Below are 13,072 nucleotides of genomic sequence, written 5' to 3'. Positions count from 1 at the left end.
ATCAGCTTCTGGTGATTCCTATGGTCTGGATTAGCATGTTTGATCTCTACGGTTAGCTGGTGGCTTGAGTGGGGCTGAAGAGTCTAGGATGACTGACTTTTATGTTGGTAGTAGACAGGTCTAGAGTGCTTCAATTGGTATAGCATTTGCTGCTTCACGTGATTTCTTGTGCTTCATTTTGCTTGGTTGTGCTTCACGTGGTGATGAAAAGCTTCTCTACAGCAAGAGAGAACAAGACAGAATGCAGAAGTGATTTTCAAGCATCTTATATCCTGCTTGTCAATATCCAGGTAGTTAAAGTGAGTCACGTGGCCAAGGCAGATGCATTGGATGGAGAGGTAGAGTTCATCACTTGATAGCAAAGTCGCATTGCAGAGATGCTTATGTACAGAGATGGAGAAATATGTGGCCACTTTTTGTAACCTATCAAATGTAGTTAAACACAATAGAAAGCTGTCCTGTAGAATAACTTAGAAAATTCTTTATAAGATTCAACAACAGTTTGCTTCTATGGGTAATCAGCTGACATCTGAATATAGCTTTATTTTACAGGGCATTTGTTTGTAATCGTAGGCATCCTAACTCTCCCTTTGTTTTGATCTGTATTGTTCAAGAGAAAGCATTAAGAACAAAATATATTTAAAAAGTTAGAAAAAACTTAGATTTTGGGTCAATTGAAAATGAGATGCTCACTAGTAAACCTTGATTGTCTTAAAAATAAATGCCTATAATGTGTCCTTAGGAAGAAAAAGGACAGAAGTTGTATGAAGTTAATTGCTTTTCTGTCCAAATTAAAGCTTTATCACATAAAACTGATAAGTGAGAGTGGATGGAAACAAACCAGACTATTGGCAGAAAATATATTGGCAAAAATGAAATGCTTAAGCAAACTGTGCCTTCACCATACAGAAAATAGAGTTTAGTTTGTAGTAGGGGAAAACAAACTATATAGCTTAGCATGAATAAATGAATAGATGTGCTATTTTAAGTGAGGACAAGGCAAATGGATTTTCTACCACTCTGATGCAAATGTGAGTGCCCAAGGTGACTGTGACATTCTGAATTGTGATTTGCTTTACAGCCCTGTACATGCTGTTTCTTTCACATTACAGCTACCAGATGGTTATTATTTACTCTTTAAGACAGAAATGTACATGGTGGACCTATCCTAGACAAATAACAGGTTGTCGTCCCTGGGAACTTCTGGTTAAGAGATGTGGACAGACATAACACAGAACAAACAGGGTAAGAATATTGACTGTCCCCAGCAGCTTAAATACATAATGAGGCAGGGAAACTTTTCAGAAATTAGTGAAAGAAAAGAGATAAGACTCTTGGAGAAAAATACACCAGGGATTATTACTAACCCTTCCTTAGCCTCTATGACTTGAGAGTGCTACATAGCATGTTGAAGTGTTGTCACCTAGTCTGAAAGGACTGGATGTCTAGGAATGTCAAAATTACCAGGAAAAAGAAGGGTGAGCAAAACACAGATGAAAAATCTGTGATGTTTATACTGGATAGTGGATCTATGGATAATGTTAGAATCATGAAAAAAAATACCTGACATTTTACTTTAAATAGATAAGTCATGATATCATTTGTGTGTGTGTGTGTGTGTGTGTGTGTGTGTGTGTGTGTGTGTGTACATAATCTTATAGCAAACTTTTGGAAGTATTTATAAATCATTTTGGGGGCTTAAAAGCTGGGTATTCTCAATATAAAGATTACTACTTTAAAATAGAGCCTAAAATTTATCCTAACATGTATCCCAATGATATTAAAGGATTTTTAAAACAGTAAAAACTAATCAGTTTTGCATTCCAGACAGATCACTGTGGTAACAATGAGATGGAAGTTAGTGGAATTAGATATGACTATAATCCAGTTAATAAGGGTTGAGAGCCTGTAGAATGACAGGAGAAATGGCAAAGATGAAATGATTCCAAGCGATTTAGAAAGGTAGAACCTATAGGTCTTAGTAATTAATGAAGGGGGTCAGTAATTGGGAACAGAGAAATCTAAGGTAAGCAAAAGTTAATGACATCAATTGTGGTGGTGACTTTTACTAATATTAGGAGCATGGAAAAGGGACAATTTCTGAAATTCTGTGCTGAGGTGTCTGTGAGACATCTAAGTGACAATGTTTGAGAGGTATTGGATGTACAGATTTGGGATGAACAAGGAATTCTAAACTAAGTACACAGGTGTTGGAAGGACCATGTACTTGGTCCAGAGGTGTTTGTCAAATGTGTACAGTGTGCCACAGGTACTGAGCTAGGTGCTGATGAGGTACTAATAAACTCAGCCGCTCTCCTCTAAGAGCTTATAGTCTGCTGGGCAACAAGAACAACTGATTAGAGTTACAGTTGGAAATTGACACATGTGATGAACATGCTTGAATCAATTGGTTAGGAGACAATGAACAAGCTCAGTCACCTGTTTTGCAAAAACTGATAATGGGGACCCATAAGATTTATTTTAAAAATCCATATTATTTCCTTTTAATATTTGTGTTTGTTTCAGTGCAAGTACTACATATTCATGATGAATGATAGAGATAAGCAAAATAATTCACAAATATTTACAGTGTGCCTAATACATATCATATCAGATATTGTGGTGTGTGCTGACAATGAATTTCTTGTTCTCTTTGCTCTGAAGATAATTGTGCTTGCTCCCATTAGTCTAGTAATTTATAGTGTAGTATTGTCTTTTTTCTTTTTCTCCATTTTCACTCTGTTTACTCCTGTTTGTCCCTCCAATTTCCACCTTATGTGTTTTACTCTGGGTTACCTCCTTTGACCCATGAGAGCTTACACCAGGTTGCAGTATGTGCTTCAATGGCATTGCACATTTACCTGGATTTTGGTGTACCTCCCAACATGTAATTGTTTGTTCACTAGTACCTGGTAATCTGACAAAAAATAATTTGATCAAAAGCATATTGGTCAACATAACAGTATATCTACAATGAAAATTTGATTGAAAATCAATATTTCCAGTCACAGGATTTAGTTTTTAAGATTTATTTTGGCTCATGTAAAGGTCATTTGCAATTCTTCATTCATCGTAATACATTTTGTCCATTCTTACTATTTCTGATTTTTTCTTCTTTTAAATACATTTTCCCTCATTTTTCAGCCAATCTTGCTGCTTTACAATCGTTGCAATTGTAAAATGTTGACATAATTTAGTGGATTATTTCAAGTTAATTAAATAATCAATCATAGTGACTGAGAGGAGAAGCAAGAAAGCTTAGCAAGTCTTTATAAACCATTTGAGTCACGCATTTCAGCAGATTGCCTAAAGGTCAGCTTTTAGTGTTGGTAGCTTTACTTCAGTGACAACTGCTATCTGAATCTAACTCCCTGTTGTCAGGTATCTGGTAACATAAAAAGTAGAATGGCAGACTCAACAAATTAACATTTTTTATGAGTCTAGAGCATATGCATAATCAACATCAGGGAACTTTTGGCATTTGACTCATTTACAATAGAACTATGAGTTGGTGCTCCATCTTTTAAATTCACCTGGCTGAAGGATCCAAGATCCCGTGGCCAGAGAACCAGAAGAGCATGAGATTCAAAAGCCTCATCATCTTTGGCTCAAGGTCACAGTCCCAGATTCAGAGAAAGGCTGTTACCAGAAAAATGAGTTTGTTTTTTTTTTGGTTGATTATAGAGTGGCTCTTTCTATAGGCTACATAGGGTCCCCATGAGATTTTTATCCAGTTTTTTTTTATCTCCACAGTTCTCTTGACCTTCCAAACTCTCTGCCAGAAAATTGTAAGAGGCAAAATGGCCTTTTTAGCCTAGATTCTCCAATTATGTCTGTGTTGGGGACAAACATGCCTGAACCATGAATTAAGCCAGAGCAATGCCACTTGCTGCCTTTCTGCAATAAGCAGCATGCTGATTGCCTTTCATGACCCCACCAGAGTCTTGGTCTGTTGCCTAGAGATCCACAGACCCAATGTTTGGGTCTTACTAATAGCCAGCATGGATTTCTTTTAGTTAGTATATTCCAGAACACCTGGAGTGTCTTCCTGTTTCAAACAAGGACTTTGGATACAATGAAAGCTTCTTCTTTAGTTAAAAATGTAATCAGAAACATAGACACTTGAATTTTACATTTTGTTCAGAGGAAGACAAAACCATGATGTTCAGAGTTTTAGGGTCTCATCCAGACAGTGCCTGGAAGGCACAAGTAGTGATTTACTCTGTATCATGGGGCATTGAAAAGTATGTGGTGCTCTTGAAACATAATTGTCAACTCCCACCTCTGTGCTCCTCTGAGACATTCATGCTATTTTGTATTCATTAAATCAACAAATATTTATTGAGCTTCTAGAATATGCTAAGCACTCTTCTAGGTGGGGAGTATACAGCAGTGACTAAAACAAAGTTTTTTGGCTCATGGAGTTTATAGTTTTGTTTTACTCAGAAATAAGCAGTTATAGACCATGTTTTAATGCTTTATTATGGCATATGGCTTTTATTCAACTTTCATTAAAAGACAGGAACATCACAAGCTCTCATATTTCCCTTTATGGGTCTAAGACACCAAAAATGTCAAAAGTAATTTGACCTCAGGGTATCAGCTCTGAGAGTTTCAGTTTAGCTGGTCACACAGGAGCTAGTAAGGTGGCAGGACTTGGTACATACTTGCCATTCTTTTTGTTGACGTCACTAGATATGTGAAAACAATGGGTTAGAATCAGGGGTCATTTGTCATTGAAGTAAAGTTTCTAATACTCATGGTCAAGTGCAAGAAGGGTGATCCTCATGTCATCTGCTGATATGCATGTTTCACAGTCTGATGACACAGTGGTAGGCCATTTGCAAAGATTCTCACTTCTATCATTAGATTCCCTACTTGGCACAGTGACTAGGAGTGGTATTATTGAAGAGAGGTCTTAAGTTTTCTTCATCTTTTAGGTTATACCACCTAGGCCTTTTTAAAAATCTCTGTCAATAACTCCATAGTTTGATCATTTTTATTGTTAGTAGTGATGGTGAGGATGAAAGAGTCATATTCTGCTGCAAGAGCTATTTGATCATGTATTTTTTTCCCCCTATATCCAAACATTCCAGATAGTCAAATTTTAGCTTATGACTTTGTAAAAGTGCAGTAAAACTTACATTTGCCCAGTGTATGAGACACACTTTTATTCCCTGGCTCCTGATAACAGATGATGAGCCAATACCTTCTTTGTCTCCAGTGAGAACTGTAGAAATGATGTCAGATTTGTGAACTCACTCTAGAGCAGCTGGGGCTTCAGCTCTGCCGAAAGGAAGGAAGGGAATGGACTGGGAAGGAGAATAGATCACATTACAAAGGATGTCTGGGACCAGAATCATAAAGCGACATTACCCAGTATATGAAATGAAGGGCCTCTGGAGCAAAGGGACATAAAACAGGGAGATGTTGGTGACAGAATGTTCTAGGGTTTGAGGCTGGTGGTTCTATTGAGCTGGGACAGGCATAAGGGCAATTAAGTCTGCTGACAAGGACAGAAGTGTTTTCCAAGTGGAAAAACAGCAAAGGTGTGAAGGTTGGCAAATTCTATTGCTCCACTGCAATCTGCAGGGTCTAGCGGGAAGGGGACAAGGCCACTAATCAATTTTCAGGCGTAAGAATGACATCATTATAATTACACTTTAAACATATTAGTCTTGCCTCAGATGGAGACCTGTCATGTGCTGGTAAATAGATGAAGCATTAATTTCTGTAATATAAATACTTGCTCCATGGCAAGTGTCAAGCTGTTAATAATTTGACAATTCAGAAAATCCCAAATCTTTAACCACTGTTTCTCATGAACTGGTAGAAGCTTGTTTTGAACACAGGACTGGCCAGAGTGATATTTTAGTTGTGTTTTTTATGTTTAATACCTTGTCTAGAGGTAGAACATCCTCTTAGAAGGCTACTGCAGTTATTCCAACTTGAGAATATGGATTATGGCAGATAAACTAGTGTAATTTTAGGTAGAGTAGGAAAGGATGGATTTAAAGCAAAGAGATAACTTGGCTTTTGATTTTTTTTTCTGAATATGGTGCCTTAGAAGTAGGATTCAAAAGATGACTGCAGGGTCAGGTAGGTACCTGGATAGGTGGTAGTCCCATTTGCTGACATAGGAAAGAGAGGGAGAAAAATGGGTTACTAGGATTAATAATCCAATTCAGTGTTGGACCTGCTGAGCTTCAGGTATTTCTAGACATCCAAAGAAATTTGTTCTAGTGTAAAGTTGATGATTGTTCGTACAGGGTCTCTAACAAGGTGAGTGATGAAACAGAGAACACAACTGGTGAATATTCTCTTTTCTAAAGAGGAGGAAAGAAAGAAAAAGTATGGGTCCTAATAGCTTTGTTGTTGGGCTCGAGGGAAGTTGAAAGACTTCTTGACTGATATCCTTGATTTACTTGTAAAGTAGGCTGAGGCATAAATAATAGGGGAGCTTTGAAAAGATGGGTAAAAATTCAGAGATATCAACTAAGGAGAAGGAATGGAGAGATGCCTGAAAGAAAATTTCCCATCATGTGTTAGAGATCCAAATGGAATGAAATTTGTGATGCTTTTGACTCAGTGCTTTAAAAAGACACATTTATTTTTTGTAGTAAGAGATATTATATCATACTACTAAATTACTATATAATGATAGTATATAATTCAAGCTCTCCACTCCTTCTAATATAGTCTCCCACTGAGAACAAACCACTGTGTATTCCAACAGCAAATGTTTTTATGGTGGATGCCTTCTAAGAGTTTTGTATATTATTCACTCATTTAATCCTTATTGCAATCCTAGAAGGCAAGTACCATTGTTTTTCTCATTTTTTAGATGAAGAAATCAAGTTATAGAGGCATAGTAACTTATCCATAGTCATATGGCACAGCTGAGATTATCACCAGTTCCACTGACTCCAGAGCTGGTGCCTTAATCACTTCACCTCCTATCAATGTAGAGCATCATGAAGTCTGTTCATGAACATTAGTTATTGTATTGTAAAATTATGCAAACCAAGTTAAGAGTATATGAAACAAGAAAATATAAAAACAAAATCAGCAAGGCAGTAAGTGAGCACCTTTATTCAGTCTCATTGATACTGGAGAAAATACTTAATAAAACAGAAAATAATCACAGATGTCATAACCTTTAAGAAGGGAAGAAACATTTGATTCTTGGTATGGAAGCTGTTTTACTCTCATCGAAAGTTGAGGAAATCTATAAATTCCCTTTGATCCTAGCATAGAAGCCACTCCCAGGCAATGGTATACAATCATGGCATTTAAGAGAAGCTCTGCAGGATCAATAGCTACGTAAAGAAAATGTTGAAACTATATAAGCACACGTGATGAAGTCGGTGTTTTAAGGATGGGATATTCTATGATTACACAGATTGAGATGTCTCTGAAATTAGCATGTCAGTTCTTTTATGAGGATATGATCAATTCAAGTTAATCAAATGGCAGGAGAAAAATTTGACAGTTCCCCGATGGCTCATGCATGTTAAGTTTTACTAACACCTAAGAACAAAAGATTTTATATTATGTATATTTTGTGGTCTCTATACCAAGTATATTAACATTAAAATGTATTATTTAGGCATTTGAATTATAATGATTTTATTTCAACTCATCAATTAAAAAACTAAAATACTTTTTAGAACAAGCTAACCAACCTGACATTTATAGCTAAAATTACACCTTAAGTAATATTTTAAGTTATATTAATATTGCATTATATTTAAAATTATATCTTGCTTGGATTTAGTACATGCTTATCTACACAAAAGAACTTTTGGCACCTCCATCTATTTTGTTGTGATACCACAAAGTTTGCTGAGAGTACACAAGCTATCATCTCACCACTACTTAAAAGCATCAAACCAAGAACATCATGCTTTTGAAAATGGCCTGTGGCATCCCAAACTCATTGTGCTAGCTACTAATTCAGTAATGTGCTGCTTTTTTGCTGACATGAACAGTGAGTTTAAAAAAACCTTTTGGTGCTTACTTAAGAATAAAAATTAGGTACATTTCTAAAGAGTTTCTCTACTTCTATCTTCTCAGCACATAATCCATACCACACATAAGTTTAATTCAATAAACATTATTAAGGGCATACTATGTGCCAGACACTGTGCTAAGTTCTAGTGAATCAAAGCTGCGTGAAACATGTATATTCAATGAGTTTGCTGTGTGCTCATGCAGATAGTGTGAGACAATCTATAGTAGATGTATGTTCATTAAACACATGGTTATTGGGCCCCTGTTGTGTGTATGTGTGCACATGTGTGTATACATATATACATTCACATATACAGTGCAGTCTCTGAATAATGAAATATTTAACCTGGAGGAAGTTAGATGAGTTTTCTTGAAGATGACATTTAAGCTAGGTGTTATGGCAATTAAGGGATCAGCATATACAAAGGTTAGAAATGTGAAATAGCAAACATTGGGAATATTTAAGTAGTTTGATATTGCTGAGTTATGCAGTACAAAACAAAAAATGAATCAAGTGTCACATCATGAAGGGGTATGAAATCTTCCTTATACCTATAATCACAATCTTCTGTTCTCATGCCTTCAGATGTTCTCAATTCCATATCAAACCAACCTGAATATTTACAAATGGTAGTAAAGATTTAAAAAATATATATCTGATAGTGTTGTTAGGCAGCTGCGTGTAGGGAGGTCTCTCCCTGCATGCTAGGTGAAACTTTAACCTGGACAGGGAGAATTCTTGACTCTGATTGAGAAAGAATTCTTGCCTGGGTCAGGTGAATGTAGGTAGGAAAGGAATTCAGTAAAGCAAGAACAGAAGCAAATGCCAGCAAACATTCAGGCAGCAGAGAGCAAGGAAGAGCAGAGGGAGGAAACGGAAGTTCATTGAACTCCTGTTTGGCATAGGGCAGATCCCTTGCCATCTCCTAAAGCTGGGGTCACCAATGTGCTCTTGGATCTGCACAGCATGGGAACTAAGCCCCCATCATCCCAGGATCTGGAGGAGCCACAGAGAACTAGATAGAGTGAGAATACCACTTCCCTACAGGTAAGAAATAAAACAGGGAGAGAGAAAAGGACTGTGTAAGACTAAGAAGCTGACTGAAATAGCAAAGTGACAAAGACACTATCCTCCAGAGATAGAGGTTGTAGAGTTCTTGGCTTTATCATGGAAGAGTTCAGAGACAAGGCAATCAGCTTATGCAACAAGGAAGTTTATTTGATGTAAGTCAGTACACAGACAGGAGTGCAGGTGACTTCAGGAGGCATGCTTAAGGGTTTTAGGCTTAGGGATTTTATAGGGCTTTTTGGGTAGGGGTCAGCATAAGGCATGATGTCTACAGGTGATTCATAATTCCTTTGAAATTTTGTCTTAAGCATAGGATTATTTAGGTGACTGTTGATTGGGATCTCATTCTTTACTGATGTAGGTTCATTTACATACTGGAGGTCTCTCTCTCTCTCCTCCTGGTTATAAGGTTATTTAATTGATTAAGGGGCTAAAAGAAGAAGAAGAACAGCATATGGATTTAGTAGGTTCTACAATGGCATGACCCTTATCCCATTTCCCCACTTTCTCTCAATACTAGTCTACTTTTCTATCCTTGGTAAGTCATTCTTTCATCCAGGCAAATCCAGTCTTTGCTGTTCTCCTAAAATGTTTGGCATTATTTCGCCTTGACTCTCTGTTCATGCTGTTCTCTGTGCCTGAGAAGATACATGTATTTGTCATGATTCCACAGTTCAAAAGGAACAGTTGCAAGAAACATTCAAAGATTTCCCAACCAAGCATTACCTCTTATCTTCCTGGAAGCCCCTGAGTTCCTATAACGTAGGATACATTTTCCTCTTAGAAACTTTTCAGAACATTGAGCTTTTAATTTGTGTGTGTTTTGCTTCTCCATAAGTTTAAAAGTTCCTTTAATCTAACAATGTGTCTTACTGATCCTTTTATTTCTTGTTGCATGTATTTATTAGAAAAGCATAAGATGTAGTTAATAATATCCCAAATAGTGATCGCTGTACTCAATAGAAGTTTATTTTATGCTCATGGAAAAGTCCTGAACAAGAAGACAGGTTAACTGTCCTGCTCTACTCTAAACATTCAGGAACCCAGGTTGTCAGAGACTGCGTTTTTACAAAGTAATTTCCAAAGCTAACATAGAAGGGAAAATTAACATTTCAGTCAGAAGAGAAAATAGGTACGGTATGTAAAGAAGTTTTATAGGCCTGGCACATCTCACTTATATTCCCTTAAGTATAATTTAGCCATATGGCTGCACTTAACAGAAAAGTCATAGAGTTGTAGTCCAGATGATATGGGTTTTCAGCTAATAATTTCTGCCACATTGGGTTGTTACAATACCTTACATACAGCAGTATTTCCTAAGTGACTTAAGTGTATTAACTTATTTACAAAAGCCTTGTAAATGTAGGTGTTCTCATATCTCTTATATTTGAAGAGATTGGAACAAAAGGAAATCTCAAAAACATCACCAAGGTCATATAACTAGTATGGTAAAACAAAGATTCGATCCCAGAGTCCAGTGCCACACTGACTATAGGGAAGTAAACTCTCAATAGGTATTCACTGAATGAATATAATGTATTTACGGCAAGTAACTGAGCAGCTCTAGGACCCAAGGTTGAAACATTAACCTTAACATTCCAGTTTCTAAATATACAAAATGTAGAAATGGTTTATTTGAGCTATCCTTAAGGAAAATTTTAGGGGTCTACCTGCAAAATGTTTACAAAGCACTTAAAAGAAGACATCATGGAATGGTTTATAGTATCACCAACATAGCAAAATATTAGGCAATAGGCATTTTTTCTTACGTAATTATTTAGTATAATTCTTAATAGATGAAAGTCTACAATAAATATCAAGGCAGTTTACCTACCCTTCATTTAAAACACTGCCTGGGGGTGACTGGTGTGTGAGACATCCTGGAGACACTGTATTGATAGCTGAGTCTCTGAGTAAATCAATGAATTTGTGCCTTGAAACCAGTTCAAAAAATATTTTTACCAATCCATTGAAGAACACTGAAGGTAAATTGCAATAGAAGGGCCTTCAATGAGTGGGGTCATCCATTCTTATGGTGTGTTTTTACTTTTTAATATAGTGGTAACCAATATGTCTTAGCAGGTCATCATTTTTTTAGTTTGCTTCAGGTTTATGTTCTATTCTTTGTGATTCCCTCTAGCAAGAAAAGCATTTATTGATTTCACTTTGAGTGGCTACTGCAGACCTAGTGCCTCTTGGCTCAATCAGCCAAACCCAAAGCATTTTTCAAAACATTAACCCTTCATGATTTTATGGGATGTTTAAATATTTCCTTTATTAATTGAGGGAAGTATATTTATTGCTTCATAGGCATAATTTATATATTAGGATTGGGTTTATGTATGGGTATTTTTATCAACACGGATAGATACACAGTAGTGATTGCCATCTTGTGAGTTCTGAACAGCTATACTACATTCCTTTGATAACAGTATTTTGCTTTTTGTCTGGGGTATTACCCATTCCTCCATCCTTGACTGAGGTAGGTCAGTTATCTTTTGGGTTGGCTTCTGCCAATGCCTAGACAGAGGCTCAGGATATTTCCTTTGAAGATGGTTTGAGGAAACTTATGAGATTGGGCTCAGGCCACTGTTAGAGGTGGGGAAACTGTTTTCTGCTGAATTGAAGCTGGGAGGATGGGAAGCTAGAGGAACTGCAGACATCTTTTTTTCATTCATCCATTGACTTATTTATTAACAAATACTTATGCAACACCTACCATGTAGCTAACTTAGGCACTAGGGATACAGAAATGAACAAAATAAACAAAAATTGTGGGCATTTAGATATGAGTCAGCCTGAGAATGGAGGTAACCAGTGAGGTTGAGCCGAGAAATTAGAGGACTGAATTTTGTTAGCATTGTCTGTGTCCCAGTATCAAGCCTGCCTGAAGAAGGTCACACTGGCATGAAAAATTCTGTATCGCAAGCCAATACATTTCTTTCTTAAGTTAGTGTAGGTTAAATCTGTCACTTGTATTCGAAGGCATCTCAATAAATACCCAGACTTAAATTTATTTACACTATAAAAATAAGTTGAGTATTTACCAACTTGGGCAGTGTATCTTACTGTAAATTCCTCAATTTTTTCTTGCTACTGCTGCCATGCATTTTTAGACCATTTTGAACCTTGTGGAAAAACATAGGGATTGCATTATAATCTCCATTTTATGGTTGAGGAAATTGAGTATCAGGTACCAGAAAACATGTCATTTTGTGTTCCTAGTGCTTGGGGATTGGAATATAAATCAGGAAAGGGAACTTGCATGAGAAGATGTCAATTCTTATTAGCAATACATCTACTTTGATCAAATGTGTAACATAATTTATCATCAACATGATATTTTTGTCCTCGTTATTGTAATGTGCACTCTATCAAATTTTAAATGTTCTTAATTTGTTTTTGTTTTTTGTGTTTGTTTTGCACATAGTCTTATTATTTAAGCAAAAAGTATCATGCAGTGGCAAAATACTTTTAAATTGAAAATACAATTGTGTGATAATGTTTTACTAATTCTGCTGTTAATATTCCCCTCACTGTGCATTAAAGCTTTTTGTTTTTAGGTATAATATTTTAATTGTTTCCAATCCAGGAAACAAGAATATCTAACCTACAGATTAAAATATTGTTTATTTTGTTGGATTATGCAATTCATATTTACTATTACAGAAAAAATATAGAAAAATTTAAAGGAAATAAAAATCACCCTAATGCTGCAATCAACTATAATTCTGGTGCATTTACTTCTAGGATGTACTTAAGTAAGTAGATAGCTAGATATTTCTTTAAGAAATTAGTCATCTAAAAATTTATTTAAGTATTATAGGCTTATTTTCATCACCTGCTCCTAATTTCTCTATTAAATATTATAAGAAATGAGATTTTAATGGTCTCCCATCATTTTATAGACATAGAATAATTTATTCAAAATTTTCCTAAGTATAAAATTAGATATTTCAGTTACTGGGAATTTGACACAGAAAGCTAATT

This window comes from Manis pentadactyla, chromosome 5, assembly GCF_030020395.1.
Source record: "Manis pentadactyla isolate mManPen7 chromosome 5, mManPen7.hap1, whole genome shotgun sequence".
Classification (NCBI taxonomy): domain Eukaryota; kingdom Metazoa; phylum Chordata; class Mammalia; order Pholidota; family Manidae; genus Manis; species Manis pentadactyla.
Note: the sequence above shows the minus strand (reverse complement) of the source record.